At 39.2% G+C, this 17,326-nt stretch overlaps 1 protein-coding gene across 10 annotated transcripts in view; it reads right to left on the reverse strand.

The window, feature by feature from the left end:
• Positions 1-17,326, reverse strand: part of LOC118410906 (CUGBP Elav-like family member 3-A) — a 233,547-nt gene that overhangs the window by 74,947 nt on the left and 141,274 nt on the right. The gene's annotated exons all lie outside the window — the stretch shown is intronic.

Consider the following 17,326-nt stretch of genomic DNA (forward strand, 5'->3'; position numbering starts at 1 on the left):
CAGCTAAAGGTTAAGCACAACACTGATGTCTTCCTGCGATTATTGCAAAAACCAATGGGCTAGTCCTGATCCTGCATTTGATGATCCTTCATTGCACATGCAACAGCACTATATTCATGCTCATTAATTTTTGTCAAAAACATCAAATCTATGTGTTTTTATATGTGAATTATATGTGCCTATTGATAAAGAAAGTGACCTAGTGATGGAAGCCCCCCTGATATGTTATAACCTTGAGAAAGGTGTCTAATAGTGTTGCTTGCTAAACATGCAGTTCATCTTATATGCATAGCTTTCTGCAAGTCATGGCGTCAAAGTAATCCCGACATATCTACCTTACCGGCTTCCTATTTGTGAAGCACTCTGATTGTAACCGATAACCAAATGAACAGCGAATGACGATAACCTTACCATTACAAGGGTCCCTCTATCTGCTGTTGGCACCACAGAGTGATCATGTTTGTATGGATGAAAGTCTCCACAGAACAGAGAATACACACTTTAAAACAAGCTTTCAAGAATAGATTGCATTTATCATTTGGACTAGCATTAAGTAATATCTCCATAGATATCCAGAAAAACAGGAAAAACAGGTCAAGGAGTGTAATGTAGTGGTAAAATGAATGAATGTTGTCTGCTTTTATAATAACAATACATAATATGTACAATAGATGGCAAACAAATGTCTTCTATTGGGCATGATGATTAACAGTCATATCACTTTCTGTAAGCTATACATTGGTCCTTTGTATACCTTAGAAAATCCAAAACAATGGTGGTATCTTTTTCATCAAGAATGACGTTTTTGGGTAGAAAACCATGACTTCTCATGCATGCAGATACATCAGTTGCTATATAAAATTGTACTATATAGCAATTGGAAAAGTTAGTTTTTAAAACTGTAACAATTTGACATCATGGTAATCCAGCAATATTACTACAAGCACAGAAAATTACAAAGCATTACTGCAATAATTCTTTCAAACAATTTGGAAAATCAATTGGCATTCATCTTTTCAAATTAAGGGGGATTTTGGTAAGATAACCCAACGTAAAGTCTAAACCAATGTGTCTGTATGTGATTGTACGATCAATGATGTTGTCTTATGTCTGACGACTGCTCTGATGCGAGCGTCGACACTGTGTCTGCAGAGGTGTAGGGCATGTCTCATGTTATAATGGAAAGTTTGGGGATAAGATCTATGATCCTGTCAAAATGCAAATGAGCTTCTTGATTGGCAGCAAAGGCAGGCTACTTTTTCCTCTTAACACCTTGAACAACTTTTGTTTGGCTTGAGCTTTTGCTAGGCTTGAAAAGAAGGCAGAAGGGAAATCAGCAGATTTTGTAATGACAAATGTTTAAAAAAATGCATTCAAAACTACTCCCCATAAGTGTTGCTATCCTTATATCAATATCTTTTAAAATTCAGAATCATCAAGCAATACATATCTTATGGTAAATGGAAAATATCCAAGACTTGTGTGCAAAAAGTTTTGATTGAGGCTCGCTCGGCAGCGAATTCTTCACCGCACCATGTTGAATAAGCAGCGACACAATTTTTGACCCCTGGTATTTCATATCCATTGTCCTGTAGACATTGCTTCCAGCCTCTGATTATTTCAACTTTTAAAAATCAATACTTGGGTCCACCGGCCCAATTGAATAGCCTGCCCTGCTCTGATGAGATACCAAATAGCTTGGAGATAAGAATGGTATTTTTTCATAATGACGGGGATACCAGGTTGCATCAGACACATAGACACCAGCTAGGACTAGTATTCATCCACAGCTTTTTGGTTAGCTGTACATGCCAAAACATACCCCAATATATATAATGGTGCTCAAATTGATATCAATTCTGTCAATGCAAGTTTGCACACAGAAAATACTTTTCTTCAAGATATCTAAACACTACACACATAATTCTTGACATTTCTTTAATTCTGTTTTTGAGGTTGTTTGATTAAGTCTAAAATCATGACATTTCCATTGTATAACTAGCATACTACTGTATTGTGTCAACTACAGACTCAAAACACTGCTAAAACCTTCTTTATCCTTTTACCATAAAATAATTTTCAAGCAAACAAATGATATATGACAAGACTAGCTGCAAGAGATTTGAATTAATGGAATTAATAATACTTAAATGACCATTTTCAATGTGAAAATCAATTCATAGAAATGTTGTACAGTGATATATTTGTCTGGTATCCTATCCTGCCCCCCTCCCCACCCATTTTGAATCATCTCCACAGCATTGTTTTGAAGCATCATTTGTATTCTCTTGAAGTGGCAGAAAAACATTTGTATTCTCCTTAAGTGGCAAAATAACAACGACCCGACTACAGTTATTTGCCAAGGGCAACCTCTCCATATCCTTCAGTGTCACAACGAGATAATAAAGCCTTCGCAAAATCCTCGTAAACAAGTCTTCCGCACTTCAACCTCTCTTTGATGGATCCTACGCAGTGACAGTCCCATTTTCTGCAATAACTCAATCTCTCTATTTAATCTCCGGTTAATCCTCTCAATGAATAGTATTAATAAGTTATGAATGATGCAGCAAGCCGTATATAAAGCTAGGCTCCCCATCCCTCACACAAGTCAGATTACGTCATAAAGCAATGCTAGTGGCATATCTTAGATGCAAGGCACGCTTAAAACTTGTCAAACCCAGATACAAAATAAGTGGACTTGCTGAATATTCTCCCATATATTTACTTGTGGTAGGATGTTATGAGAACATTTCATTTTGAGGCATAACAGACTGAAAGCAAATGGAACTGAATTTCTTGTCAAAATGCATGACAAGCTAAAAGTTAGACATGCAGAGAAAATGTACAATATGCAGCTCCAGTATACACATCCCATATGTCTATACAGAACCCAGTATGCCATACCAGTATTCAGATTCAGGAAGACTTGCAAAGAGCATTTCTTCTTCACTGACAAAAAAACTGCCTTTTTTAATAAAGAAACCAAATCAAGCTCATGCCATTAATCAATCAATCAGTCATAAAGCTTAATTTTCCCTTTTCTTCTCATTTCACAAAATTTACTGTTTTCTGTACAAATGTAAAAAGATACAAGGCTTCTTCTATCATGCAAATGTTAGTTTCTTGCCCTCTTTCATATATGAAAGTTCAGTGGTTGTAGTTGCTCTCTGTCATAACATAAAGCCTGAACATAAAGTAGATGTTGACAACACAAAGTTAAAAGCTGAAATAGCATTCTAAAGACTGCAAATCATCTATCCTCAACTGTAAGCATTGATAACTTTGAAATGAGCATCTGCACAGTTATGATCAAGAATTTTCAGCTCAGTAAACAAGAGAGTTGATGTATTTTAGACTACATTTTCACCCTTTTGAAGGTAACTAGTTTGAATGTCTCAGCTGTAGCTGCAGTACTGTAGGCCACCAGTTGGGCACTGCCCCACTCTTTCCTTTTACGTTGATGTTATTTGCTGTCATTTACTTTGACGGATTTTAACAACTCGCGTCAGGCTTTTAAAAGCTCCCTCTACCTTTCTGCAGCTGTTAAGGCGGCTACAGGATTAGATTCATTTAATTCCCCTTCATCACTCGATTCCCAACGATCACATCGCAGAATTACCAGGCATGACGACGACGGAAAGTGCCGGGAGTCCGTCGTAATGAAGTCATTTTGCCCCCCAATGTGGCATGTAATGCGAGGGAAAGCATGATGTCATCGCCTGATTGATCGGCTGGCCCCCTGCCGAGGTCACCCATTGGGTCAGCTGACCTCATCAAGTATTCATGGGGGGCCCCGGAACATGGATACGGTGAGAGTGATGTTTTCATCGATTTCTCTCTGTCTCTTTTTTTGGTGGAGTGCAGATGAGGAATTAGGGAATTGCTCCCGGCACATGGTGGCAAGGTGAATGTACCACAAATGAGGTAACCCACGTGGTAGGCGTCCGGTCTCTCTCTACAGCACAGAGTAAGATGGGAACAAAGGCAATATCAAAGACACTTTGAAGGCTTTAAGTTCCTAATATTGCATTGTAGATTTTAGTTTCTTACATTAAAATATAGATTAACGCTTTGAGAGATTGTTTCAAAACAAATATTCTGCTCTCTACCTCTGTCTTTATGGTCTGGCAAGATTGCAAGTCTTTAAAGCTATACATGTACATGAGGTTCATATCCAAAATATAAAAAGAATATAAAAAAATGCATAGCAGATATGTTATTTTTAAGCACTGAGCAGTATTTCTAAAGTTGCTTTCCTTTCCCAATCTAATTACATGAGAGAACATAAGAACATCATTATTAAGGCAAGTTTACATTCATCTTTATGGACCTTAAATTAGACATAAGCTACAACATTGCAATACCTTGGTTCTCTGACATCTTAGAGTAAATTGGAGCAGGAGGTTAAGATGAAAACTTTAAGTTTGGAGAAAAAGTTACAGCAGGCAATATTTACTCCCTATCAAAGTGTGTGCAGTCTTCTCTTTTCAGTACGCTTAGCCTCCTTTATTGGGATTACTAGCTGTGCACATGGTGTTAGCAACAGGTGACTGGTACAAATAAACAAAGGGAAATAAAGGTAAGGACACGACGGAACAGTCTGTTTTCATCTAAATATTCAAGTTTGAAACTCTGGAACAAAGAAATCTGACTGACGTGGCCATGTCGTGCTAGAGATATTCTGTATGCTGTACGTTTCATTGCTTTCTTTGAAAAGTTCATGTTCCAAAGTTATCTCTTCTCACATCAAAACCGGTACATCATGTATTTCACATGACAGCAGGTTCTCCTGGATAACTGCCATGATCGTAATTGAAGTTCACTTCACTTCAGACTCTTTTGATGTTTTTGATGGCAGGACTCTCAAAGACATATGCAGGAACACGTGCCAAATCTTCAGGACAGCCAATGAATTCAGAATAGATACAGAATGGCGGTAAGGATGTCCTTGTAGCTCAACTGGTAGCAGCCTCACAGACCCCGGTTCGCTCCTGTAAGGGCCTCTCGGTTGTGGCTGCACACATCTCACGGAAAGGATGTAAAATGGGGCCCCAGCTGTTTGAGGAGGTGCAGGAAGGGCCAGCAACCCCTCTCTATAAGAATAGCCCCCACCTATAACGTTATCCTCTGCTACTGAAACTTGATATGTGCCACTGTGACACTTCAAGGGTCAGAATGAACAAACAAACTGAATGGCAGTACATGTAGAAGGAGCAAGTGTTTGTACAAAACAAGATGTGCATATACACATGCCTCTCCACACCCCTCTCTTTACGTTCGATCCCAATGAAGCTACCACATGGTGGCAAATTATTGGGTGCTAAAATCACCATATTTGAGAATACTTAAAGCTTCCCACTATCTTACTTAACATGTAAATTCCTGTAGTACAAAAGCTTCCGCTGGCCCAGAAATGACAGCTCTTAGTCCACTATTTCCAAGATACAGCCCCCAAAGGAGACTAGATAATGTCCAAAATGCACATGTATGATGTTAGACAGATGGCAAGTTCTTGAATTACATACATGTACAGCGATGTAGTATTGAAAAAGGTTAGAACCATGTTTGATATGTCGTAAAATAACTTTCCGTGTTGAACAACAGCATTTTGGAAGTATCATATATTCTTAAATCTACACAGAGCAAAAAAGTTACAGCCAAAAACCTCTTGGTGATATTAGGGGGGGGGGGGGGCAAAAGGCCACATCCACCTAATTATCTGTAAAAAAATCTTCTTAAAAAGCCAATAACACAAAATTCCTTTATTTTTACTTAACTTTCCTATTTTTGCCCAGAAACCAACATTTACAACAGGGTTATGCAGCAGAGAAAAGGTTGGACAGCATTTATTCCCTGTCATCTATCTGTATATATATAGCTAGCCATAAATTTTCATTTAAGTATCAAGCACTCACATAAGGTAGGGAAACTTACAGTTACATGATAGAATAAGTCTGACAGGTTGTCTTAATTGCAGATTAAGTGCCAATATGTAACGACACCAGCTTGCAATCACTTTCCATTAGTCGTGCCATGTGGGAAAAGTGGGATTACTAAAATTGATCAAGAGCACACAACGCTGCATGTATTAAGGTAATACTTAAGCCCAATAGATTATGGAGGCCATGAAAAAACATGCATGGAACCCAGGGGAGCATGGATTAGGTAAGGGAAGTGGAAGTGTTACTTAATCTTCTTTTTCTACACAAAAACTTTTAGAAGGTTCCAAGTAGAAGGAAAGGTAGGAACAAGCTGTTTTCCCACTCAGAAGTGAAAAAGGCTACAAATTTGAGAGAGCCAAAACTGACACTAAAATAAGAAAAACTGAAAATAAGAAAAATGTTGATGCTATTAACACTGATTCTTTATCAATAAAAGCAGTAATGCTGTCCTAGGTCTGTACTAGAATAAAGAAAAGCCCCACAACATGAATATTCACAACAACAAAACAAGGCTGACACAACTTCAAGAGCTATTACAGTGACATCTTTCAGTCACCAAACTGAGCGGAAATGGAGTTTTGGCTATTGTCCAGGTGCTTTAAGGCAACCCCTGGAGGTATCAGCAAACTGGCCGGGCCTTATGGGAGGGTGGTAGGACCAGTTTTGTCTTGTCTATCATCCATTAACAGGGATTTTCGAAAGGATTATGGACCCAAACCCTGGCATGTGGGAGCCATCAATGCTGTAATGGCTACACCCCATGTTACTTCACGTTTAGGTCGAGGGACCGCTCAACGTTCACCTAGGTGGTGGGTCACGGGAGATCCCCTCTGATGACACAATGGAACCATTCCTCAGGGGAAAGGATACTTTATGTGGATGTTATATGTTCACAGAAAATTCCAAAGTAAATTTAGAGCAGAGTCAGAGCTATTCCATCTTTTTTCAAACTTAAAGTTAGTATGATCTTTATTGGCAATTTTTTTCATGCTTATTTTGTTAGATCCCTTCATCACTATTCTATATACTTTGTTAACATGTCAGTTGCCAGGAACAGTAGTTACAGTTGTAGACATGGGTTGAAAAGTTGTCCAAAACTCTAAATCCTTTCATTTACTCTCAGTAATTCCTGGAGGAGCCCCATGGCCCTGATTGATGTCTGGGGTAAGCCAAAGTGAAGAGCAAGGCGACTGTATTATCACCAAAGCAGCAGCCACAAGACCAAAATGAAGTCTATTTCCTCTGTGACCAATGCTTTAAGTGAAACTGTGCGATAAACATGCCAGTGTGTTGAACACTTTTTCCTTATCGTGGCAGCTTCTTCAAGCAAAGGTTGAGACATTAAAGCCAAGAAAATAAGATGTCTGGTGCAGCTGATATACATGCAGGTTCAGCTGACGTAATTGTGTGCTTTTGTTTTCAATCTTCTGCATTTTAAACTAATGAAACAAAGACTGCTATTTACCTGACATCTGTACTATGATAATTGTAAACAAGAGTAAATATGTTATTTTAGAATACCCAGTTGTGATATTATAGCACAAAATTTGTGAAGAAAAAGGCTGACTGTGGCTAGAGTAACTTGAGATATCCATAAACTACAATCTAAGGCCTTTACAATGAAGAACCAACTCAGTTGTTCTACCCCCGTTCAACAGCCTTTACGTATACATGCAAGATTATTGAAGGAACACCCACACACTGTATTACAGGAAATTTGTGACAGTCCCAAAGGTGTGGCCATCAAATAAATGGCTCTCACATTCAGTCACATGTTTATACATGTAAGAACATGTAAGAACATGTAACAAATGCATGCCTTGCCTTTGCTGATTTACCGCCTACATGTATGAAACCTCTAGTGGTGATGTGGCTATCCTACCTCTTCAACTATGAAATAATAATTATCAACCAGTTTTGCAATTTTGACCTCTTTTGGGGCTGTGCCCTTTGAAAAAGCTCATCATTCATCAACCCTTGGGTCTTCCTAATTTTGCACAAATGTGACTGATACTAGCCATTTAAGAGTTCAGATAGGTGAGAGGTGGATCATAAGTTGCAGGAAGTCTATAAGAGAATGCTTAAGACCAGGTTCCTGGACAGTCGATCACACTGGGTGAAGTGAGAATCCTGCACATGAAACCAGACTTTTTTTTTTTGCCATAGGGATCAAAGAAGACATCTACGTCAGAGCTTCACAACCATCCGTTAACAAAGACGGCGGGCGCCATAGACTTCCTGCAACTTATCTGCATAAAATGACATCACAGAAGCAGTGGATTGTCCATTCCTGGGCAAAGACTGGAGTTGAACAGTAAAAAATTTGGGTAAGTCAAATTTCTGTGTTGGAAGTTAAAGTTTAACTTTATCCAGAATAACTGTTTTGTACCTCGGACATTTATAGAGGGTGGCTGTGAATGGCAATTATCTATGAAACAGCAAGAAATGTAAAATGGAAGATAGAAGATAGGAATTAGTCAGACACACCAAACAAAAGCCTGCCCTGGTGTAGCCTTTACAGAAGTGTATCCTTCAACAGAAGACCAGAAGGTTTGGTGGATAATCCACCATCTGAAGATTAGCATCTCGTAGGAACAAATTAGCCTGCATATACGTTCTAGATTGTGGAGACTCCTGGCCCAGAAGGCCCCTCAGAGGCTGCTATCATCTTGGTGATGTGTATCTACAAAGGGAAGTGCTCTTCATGGGATTGATATACCCTAAATGCTGAATATAACATAAAAATAGAGGCAGTAAGAGCTTTTTTGCCCTGTGGTCAAATGGTCTACTTCTTGGACAAAGTCCTTTAAGCCTTAATGTTTGTAGGCAACAAAGCCATTTGTCAAGACAAAGGTCAACTATGGGTATACGTTTGGAACATGGAGATAATCAGCAGTAACCCTAGATTACCATAGTTTCCTTTTCCATGATTTACCTCAAGCCCTTCAATCTTAGCATTACTTTTCACATTACAATGATTGCACTTTCATTTCTGTGTCCATCATTGTATTAGACCTAACAAAAGTTCTTCTACTTTTGAAGTGTCTCTAAATAAACTTTGTTACTTGTAACTTAGTTATGTCCAAAATGTTGCAAAAAAGTTTTCTTTTATCTAAAAAACTTAGCAAACATATCCAGAAAAAATAGAAAAGATATAATAATGTTTATTTGTCTGTATTGAAAAAAAGCAATAGAAAATTCCTTCATAGATGTTGCAGATTACTTGTTTCCTTTCATTTATAAAATGTTCCTCTCTGGAAAGTGTCTTCAATCCTCAGTCAGAGCCCTTGACTGATTGTGCAGGCGGTTATTTTTACGTTATCTCCCTACCCTGCTAGCCTTAAATATCTGGCTTGGTCATCATCATAAACAAAATCCCCAAGCAAACTATACATAAAACTACTGATCTATCCGGGTCTTCTTATCTGTCCTTAATGGTCAGGGTTGCCCAAGGGAGACGGTGACTCATCATGCAGCGTTTTTGTAAGCTATATCAGAGCATTTGGACAGGATGTTCTTCCTTATCTGACTAAACTAAGGTCAGGAAAGGTGGAGGCAGTAAGAAGGGTGCAGAAAACATTGAGACATTTGACTGTGGCTGTCATCTGTCTTAGGCATCATGGAGATATTGGCTGTTTTTCTTAAGAGGAAGTTAATGCAGGTATCTATCATGTTTCTTCCAAAAGAACGTTTTGGTTTTGATGTCAGGCTGTAAGGGGTCTGTCTGCAGTGCTGAAATTATAGTGCTGCCAAGACCAGGTCACTTTCTTGTATGTATTGCATTTGCAATGCTAAAGACTAGGCAAATCCAACATGACTTTGTTTTGAATCATGCATATTACCAACATTTATAGCTTAAGCTCAAATAGAACTTTATACATTCTCTATGATATAGTGCTTAGATATGTTTCTAAGTTCTATAACTGTATATTTTCTTCAAAATGGAAACTTATTAGATGGAAGATCTAATACTGTTTGGCTCTGTCCACAGTGCTGAATTCTTTGTTGCAAAGTTTTTGTTAGTGCAGATAACTTTAAAAAGGTATACAAATGCATCTATTTTCATACCAACTCTCAAAATATACACTTTTACACAGGAACTGTTTTAAACTTTAATGTAATGTACTTGTCTAGTGGTCTTTCAAAAGTCAAATTATTTGGAAACGTCAATAAAGGAACTAGCCATGCAGCTCAAATAAAATCACTAACCCATACGAAAGAAATTCCCCCAAGATGTATTTCTCTCTGGTCAATTTTGAATGGAAGTGACATGCAATTAGGACCACTTTGTTCCCAGAAATATGCATTAAATAAGTCTGGGAACATAGAATGTGTGTTGCCTAATAGGTTTAACTAAAAAGATCCATGTACCATTTCTGGACTGTAAAAACATGTTTTTCTTTTAATTTAGCAGACATAGAATCTACAAATTCTGTGCACAAATAAACAAATTTTTGCATGGCTGTGGATAAGTTACTCAAAATATCCAAATAGGTTTGTGGGAGTATGAGATAATATTCAAAGAATGTTTGTATCACAAATGATTTTGAAATATTGTATAATGAAAAGGACGTATTTGCTTCGGTAATGATTGAGAATAGTACAGAGCAGCAATGTGTGCACCAGTTCCTTTAAGTATCATTGCTTTGTGACATCTTTGACATCTATATGGCCATTACTGAGATAGATGTAAGTGAACACAATTAGCTCAACCTTGTGTGTCCATACAACCTATCTATGAAAAGAAGTTCCTTTGTGCCTCTAGAAAATTGGCTTATACATTATCAATGACCGTTTTTAAAGCAATTAAGCAGGACAGAATGCGGTGGGTCTGTCAAATCCCTGAACAGTCTGGGGAGCCGAGACCTGGCGCCACGACTGCATCTCGCTGGGATCCCCTTATCTTGGCTGAGGTGTTCCCTAAAGTTTAAATCCTAGCCTGATCTTCTTCGTGGAAGGATGAAATAGAGTAACTTTAAGTAATTTAAGATTTGGCCACTAGACATAGTTGGAATACATCTCAGACAAAGAAGCCTTTGAGTAATCTGGCTGTTCATTTTGGATACAATATGAACATCATGCACACTTTACCATCTTTGTATGTCTGGGTCTAGTAACTGTTGAAAATGTCAGACCATCACAAAATTGTAACAGCCTGAGGTCTGATTAGAGGCTAGAATTGTTTGTCACCAACTGAAACAGAAATTTAATCTATGGTATGTTGGTATACTGTAAAGTAAATTGCCTGTGTTGTTTTGGGCTCAAGTCTGGAAGGAAGCATAAGATTCTGAGACTCCAATTACAGTTAAGGCATGACTGTGAATGGGGTGTGATAAACTTTGACCCTTGTTTGGGTAGTAAATGCAGTTTTCGACAGATGACTATGTCTTTTGTGACTTTTGCATCCTTTATTGAATGATCCTGAAGGTTCACCAGTGTATCAGTACTCTAACACCCTGAAATGACACTGGCTCCATGGCAGCTTACTCCTGGTTAAAATGCTTTTCAAGGCTAATGAACTCAGACACTTGGCATACATTAAACTGCCAGACAGAAATTGGAAGTGACCAACGAAAGGACAAACTTTCGCTGCAAGATGATGCGTTAAGCCATTGATGGGGGGTCCACGACTACTGCCCGTCATAACATGTTACAACTACCGGGGAACGAGATTTATCCTAAACGCTCACGACAAGGAAAGATTAGAGAAAAGGCAGAATGTCTGCCACAGAGAATGGACTTGCAAAGCTGCCAGGTAGAGGAGTTTGCACTCCGGATTTCATTTACACCTGGACGGAGTGGAAGCAGACGAATCTATTCTTAACCTCCCCAGGAGAATTACAAACGACTTCCAGTCTACTCCCAACCTTTGGTCTGTTACAGATCAAACATCTGGAACTGTTTCTGAACTTGCAGTAGTCTGTGACCTCCTGAATAGGCTGGGATATTGAGAAATGACTTTGGTAATCGAGTATGCATCCCCAAGTTTGAAAAGCCAAAGGTCAGAGAACTTCTTGGCTAGTCCCCACAAATCACAACAAGCCAAAAGCCTACATGTCTGATTTTTCGAAAGTTGAAATTGATGAAGTTTGCATAAAATTGTTATTAGAGGAATGTACATTACTCTAGACAAAAACTCTTTGATAAAAGAAAATTCTGAACAATCTTGTCATGTATATACATCAAAATGGTGCCAATCTTAAGGGCAAAATGTATAAGCTAAACAGCCTTTAGGCAAGCCAGTGCAATGCAAAAATGTCACATAAGTTCAATGCCATTCACCATGTGCAGTAACCTAACGTATTCTGGAAGTTTCGTGACCTTGTACATGTAGGCAAGGCTGCATGAACTGTTGCAGCTGTAATTGGAGCCAGGTAATCCATGTCGAGCACTGGGGCTCCGCAGCCAATTTCTCAACGTAATGACGGGTCTTATAAATGTACCATAATTCGGATTTACCCGGATTAGACCCCAACATTCAGCAAGTTAGTCAGAATACAAATCAACTGCATTGCTCCTGTTATGGCGTGCTTGAAACTTCTGAAAAATTGTAAGACAACCTACAACAAGTGTAAATGTACTGTCAGACACCTAGTGAAGATTGTGTACTTCAAGTTGATAATCTTGTATTGCAAAGGCAATTTTCTTTTGGCCAATAAATGTGTCCCTCGCTTAATTGGAGCAAATTATTGCATACTATATTTCTTCCCATGGTTAAGTCATAAAAGATGTTTTGCTTATGAAGCACTTTAATTTCCATTCATACCATCCAGACTCAAAAGAGCAAAACAGTTCCAAAAGGATTCACACACTTAAAGCAATGATTTTGAACTCAGGCTAAACATACATTGGCCTGGTTTTTTTGAGATAGTTTTGTTTTGGTAGGGACCAGACATAATTCATCTAATACATTGCCATCATCTGGACTATAAACCAACTCAAGGCTTTCCTGTGAAGTGAAGCACTTTATTGAATTAAGCTGTTCTGTATATTTTCGCTATTAATACACAGAGCCTAAATGTTTACGAGACTGTAACTGCATCATAACTTTCCTTTCTCCTTGATCTATCAAGTGATAGGAATCCTAGCAAATTGGGTCTATTTATTACTATTTGTGATTTTCTCTCAACTGAATGTTAACTCTGCTTTATGCGTGTACTCTGCACTTTTCTGGGATTACCAGAGCAAGATCATAATCCTGATCTGCTTGGAAACATGTGTAACTCATAAGTCTTACACAGAAATGGCATTCTACCTAACTACATATTGAGGAATCTTCATAATAAAGTTTCTGGTTTGTTGAATGTTAAGGCTACATTGCCTTTCATTCCTGTTTGTTGAAGAAAAAGTTGTAAGTTCTTCAAAACAATCTTGAACATGTAAACCGAGTTTCTCAATCAAGCTCATTGTCAACACTTTGGATCCTTTTGCTCCTGTTTGTTGCGGCCAAAGTTGAAAGTAGAAAATGTAAATTGTGTTCTTCAAAGCAACCTTTTCCCAATTTAGTTCAAAGTCAAGACTTCAGATTCTTTTGCTCCTGTTTGTTGTGGACAAAGTTGAAAGGACTAGATGCAAATTGTGTTCTTCAAAACAACCTTGAAAATTTACACGCCACAAAATAATGATGCACTAATGGTGCAAGACATTAAAGCACCCCATTGAAGTCGTGCATTGGCACCCCTCCCCCCTGATTAAGCTATTTCCCATCCATTTGTTCCTGCATCTCCTCTCGCTATCTCGCAACCGAATCTGCGACGACACGACACCAAATCATGGGGCAGGAGTAATTGTGAGCTCTGCCCACCCACTTAACTTCACTCTCGTTGCATTCTAAGTGGCTGTTTTCAGGCGAGTCACGGAACAGCCGCTTTATCTGGGCTTCTATCAGCAAGTCAGGAGAGAGGGGTGGTGATGTAATTGGCTAGTGTAGACACGTCTCCATATTTATGCTCATCCTTTGTCTTTTCATGGGAAGTTCTTGGAGACACAGAAAGTTACTGCAAGGGAAGTGACCACAATAAAATATCAGAGAGACAAGACTGTCATCTTAAGATAGACTTCACAAACTAGCCATTAAAGGATGGTCGGGATCATTCAACTTGACTTTCTGGACCTTGTTGTGCTACATCATACATTCCTCCTTTTCTTAATGTCTAAAACAACCTATATAATGTACTATATGCAAATTGCTTTTTTTCCTCTGCATCTTTTGTATGTTTCTCTGGACTAAAGGAATTCTACTGGTAATAAAGGTTAAAATATGGCAACATTTAGGTCCTAAAGTGTCAACAAATGCACAGCCTTACGTTCTAAAGCCCTATGTTCTGACTCTCCTAATATTGACACCCTTATGTTATGGTTATCTTAGGTTAAGGTAAGGGGGTGTTGGAGCATAGGGGTGTCCTAACTTAGGGATGTCCTTATGTACATGTATGGGTTTCCTAACATAGGGGTGTAACCATCAAAAGTGGATGCTGCCATACAGTTCCCCCCTCCCCCTAGTGTTGACCCAACCAATCCACTCAACCTTGTATCAGAATATTCATGGCAATGATCTGTAGTCATATCATCACTCCAGCATGTGATGGCCAGAAAAGGTTACTGTCTCTCCCTTGCCATCCTGCATGCGGGTGGGGGATGGATAAAGGCCACGGAATAATTGCCAAACCTAGTCATCTTCCTGACCCAACGTTTCCTAGAATCTTAAGTAGTCGTTTATAACTCAAAGCACGGAGCTGCCGTGGCTTATCAAAAGGGGTTGCCAAACTTCTGGCTGAGCGATAACCTGTGTGGCACCACTCATACAATCCATGACAGCCAAGCACTAGGTCAAACCTAGCCATCGGAAAGGAAAAAGCAAGGAACGTACTAAATGCATAGTACATTCTTGACTAGAGTGGACCTGGTCCGGGCAAGTAGCCCGCAACGATGATGATGAAAGTCAAGGCAGCACAAGGGCGTGTACTTTGTAAGTGGCAGCATTAGGATTGTGTTTTAGTGCTGGTTGCAGATTTTAAGGTTGTTTGCAAGTTTCTAACACCACATCATGTCGACAGGTTTTTTGTGTGGACATAATCTGTCTTTGACTTTTATTTTCTGGAACATGTGACATCATCGACAGCTTCCCACTGTCACATCTTCCTCCCAGCACCAGCTTTGCTTGGGAACTCTTTGTCCAAACCTATAGTAACTCTTAGGAACAGATATAAGTTCAAGGCTAGTTTTAACAATCAACCACTTCAGTGACATCCGTCAGCGCCCTTAAGGACAGCTGCTAAAGCTGAGGTTTGGCGACAATAGTGTTACTATTCATATAGCACATTCAAATGTCTCCCTATCTTTTATTGATACACCTTACAGATTGGCTGAAGCTTGGACATAAAAGCTTTAGGGATGGTGTTCTATATATTCTACTTACAAAGCAAAAAGAAAAGGAAGCGCAACCCCTTTATGCAGAATGCTGTATTCCAAGTCCCTTTGCACTCCTATCCTTAATGTGTAAGTCCCAGAATTTTGATTGAGGTATTAGGTACAAAGACAATAATTCATTTGACTGACACAAATTGAGGATGATTGTATGTAATGTATGCGGTGGGACAGCAAAGATGCATATTGGATGAGGAATTTTTTCCTTCCCTGCAGCGAAAGCAGGGATTTCGAACTCCGGTCACGGCACGTCGTATCCCCATCAAAGTTTGCGATTATCTCCAACCTACAGTTCATGACCAAGCCAACTTCCGGGGCACTCTACCTCCAAACACCTCATTTCCAGAATGCTAAGCAGGACTTTCCCACCCTGGTCACGGAATTCCCTTTGCCCTATTGAAGAGGTCATCCAACTTTGCGAAAGTAAGGTAAATTGTTTTCAACCTCTTCGCTTGACTTGGCAATCGGAAGGTCACCTGTTGAATTTGGGAGCGGAGATTTCTGGGATCGATCTGTGATTGCTTGTCATATCTGTAGTGCATCGATTGTAAGGTCTTTGTGACGGCCCCTTCAACAAATAGCAGGTCTGGACCCTACACATCCGCGAGCTTTGACCTCAATTCCAGAAGTCATCTTATCCAAAACCCGCAAGGACGAAGCTCGAAACGTACGCCCTGTGAAGTTCGCACTGCATAAAGGCTGGACAAAGTTTTCAAGAAAGAAGCAATTTTGTCTTTCACCGTAGATGAGAAGGGTGCACACTTGACAAGCAATCTCTTATCAGAGAGGCATCAACATAAGCCCTGCCCCTCCCCCAAAGCCCCAACAGATTGCTTGTAATTTGAATCTCGTAACCGAGAGCCTTTTGAACACACCTCAAAGGCTCCTCATAAGGCCGGCCAAATTGAAGTCGGCTCTAACCAATGATGAGACGACCGAGTTAAAAGGTGCTTTTTCGAATTATCTGATGTAGCACACTTCAAAATACTATCTTCCCTAATCTGTACATATTGGATCTGATTTTAGCTTTACACTCCATGGATGCAGTACTTCTGAAGAACCCTCTTCTCCACAACTCACGTTTTGGTGCATGTGATGCATACCAATATTTACAGTTGAAAGCTTTTACCTAAGAAGCCTGTCTAAACATAGAAATGTTTTCATACTAGTGCCAGCTGAAACTTTTAGAATATACTAATATTGTAGAAAGAAAGATGAATCTGACTTCTCACCAAACACATTTTTTTTAGTACCATTCAGTGAAATATAATGGTGCTATTTTGGGCCTGTAGGATAGAACCTTCACTTCCAAGCTACTTTCACATAGCAGACCTGCTTAGTAATACACAATAGTCCAAGCCTTTAATTGCATTAAGCCCAAGAAACACCCTTTACCCAGCACAAAATAGGCTCTAAACAGAATATGCAGCATATACGAGTATAAGAAGGTTATTCAAGTAGATTTCAATGGCTTTTAATGAAAACACTTCGCTTCTCCAAGCGCAAAGTAATTGTTAAATGGACGTGCCTGGTATCATTTGGTATTTTGAATGGGGAGGCAATGGGAGAACAGTAATGCTTTTAGCGAGAGTTCTAGCCACTAATAGCTGGAGATGGCAAATTGATGGCCCTTGATTGAGCTACAATGACAGACATATTCCACCTGCTTCCTCCGTGTGACATGAAATGCTAATCAGGTCATCTTTCAAGGGTACACGTGTACATGTACCTATTAGCAAGGTGCTCGTAACTTTGTCACTTGTTGAGTGATTCTTGTACAAAGTTCACTTAATGCCCTTGTTCTAAGCTTAAGAAACATCCATACCTTTTTATATTTGTTGCCACGATCATATATTGTGTTTATAATATTCATGAATTTGATGAAGGTGTTCCCTCATAACGTGTGTTTCAGGTATACTACCAGACCTAACTGCAGGTTGTTTAAAACATCAATAAAA

This window comes from Branchiostoma floridae, chromosome 3, assembly GCF_000003815.2.
Source record: "Branchiostoma floridae strain S238N-H82 chromosome 3, Bfl_VNyyK, whole genome shotgun sequence".
NCBI classification, from domain to species: Eukaryota; Metazoa; Chordata; class Leptocardii; order Amphioxiformes; family Branchiostomatidae; genus Branchiostoma; species Branchiostoma floridae.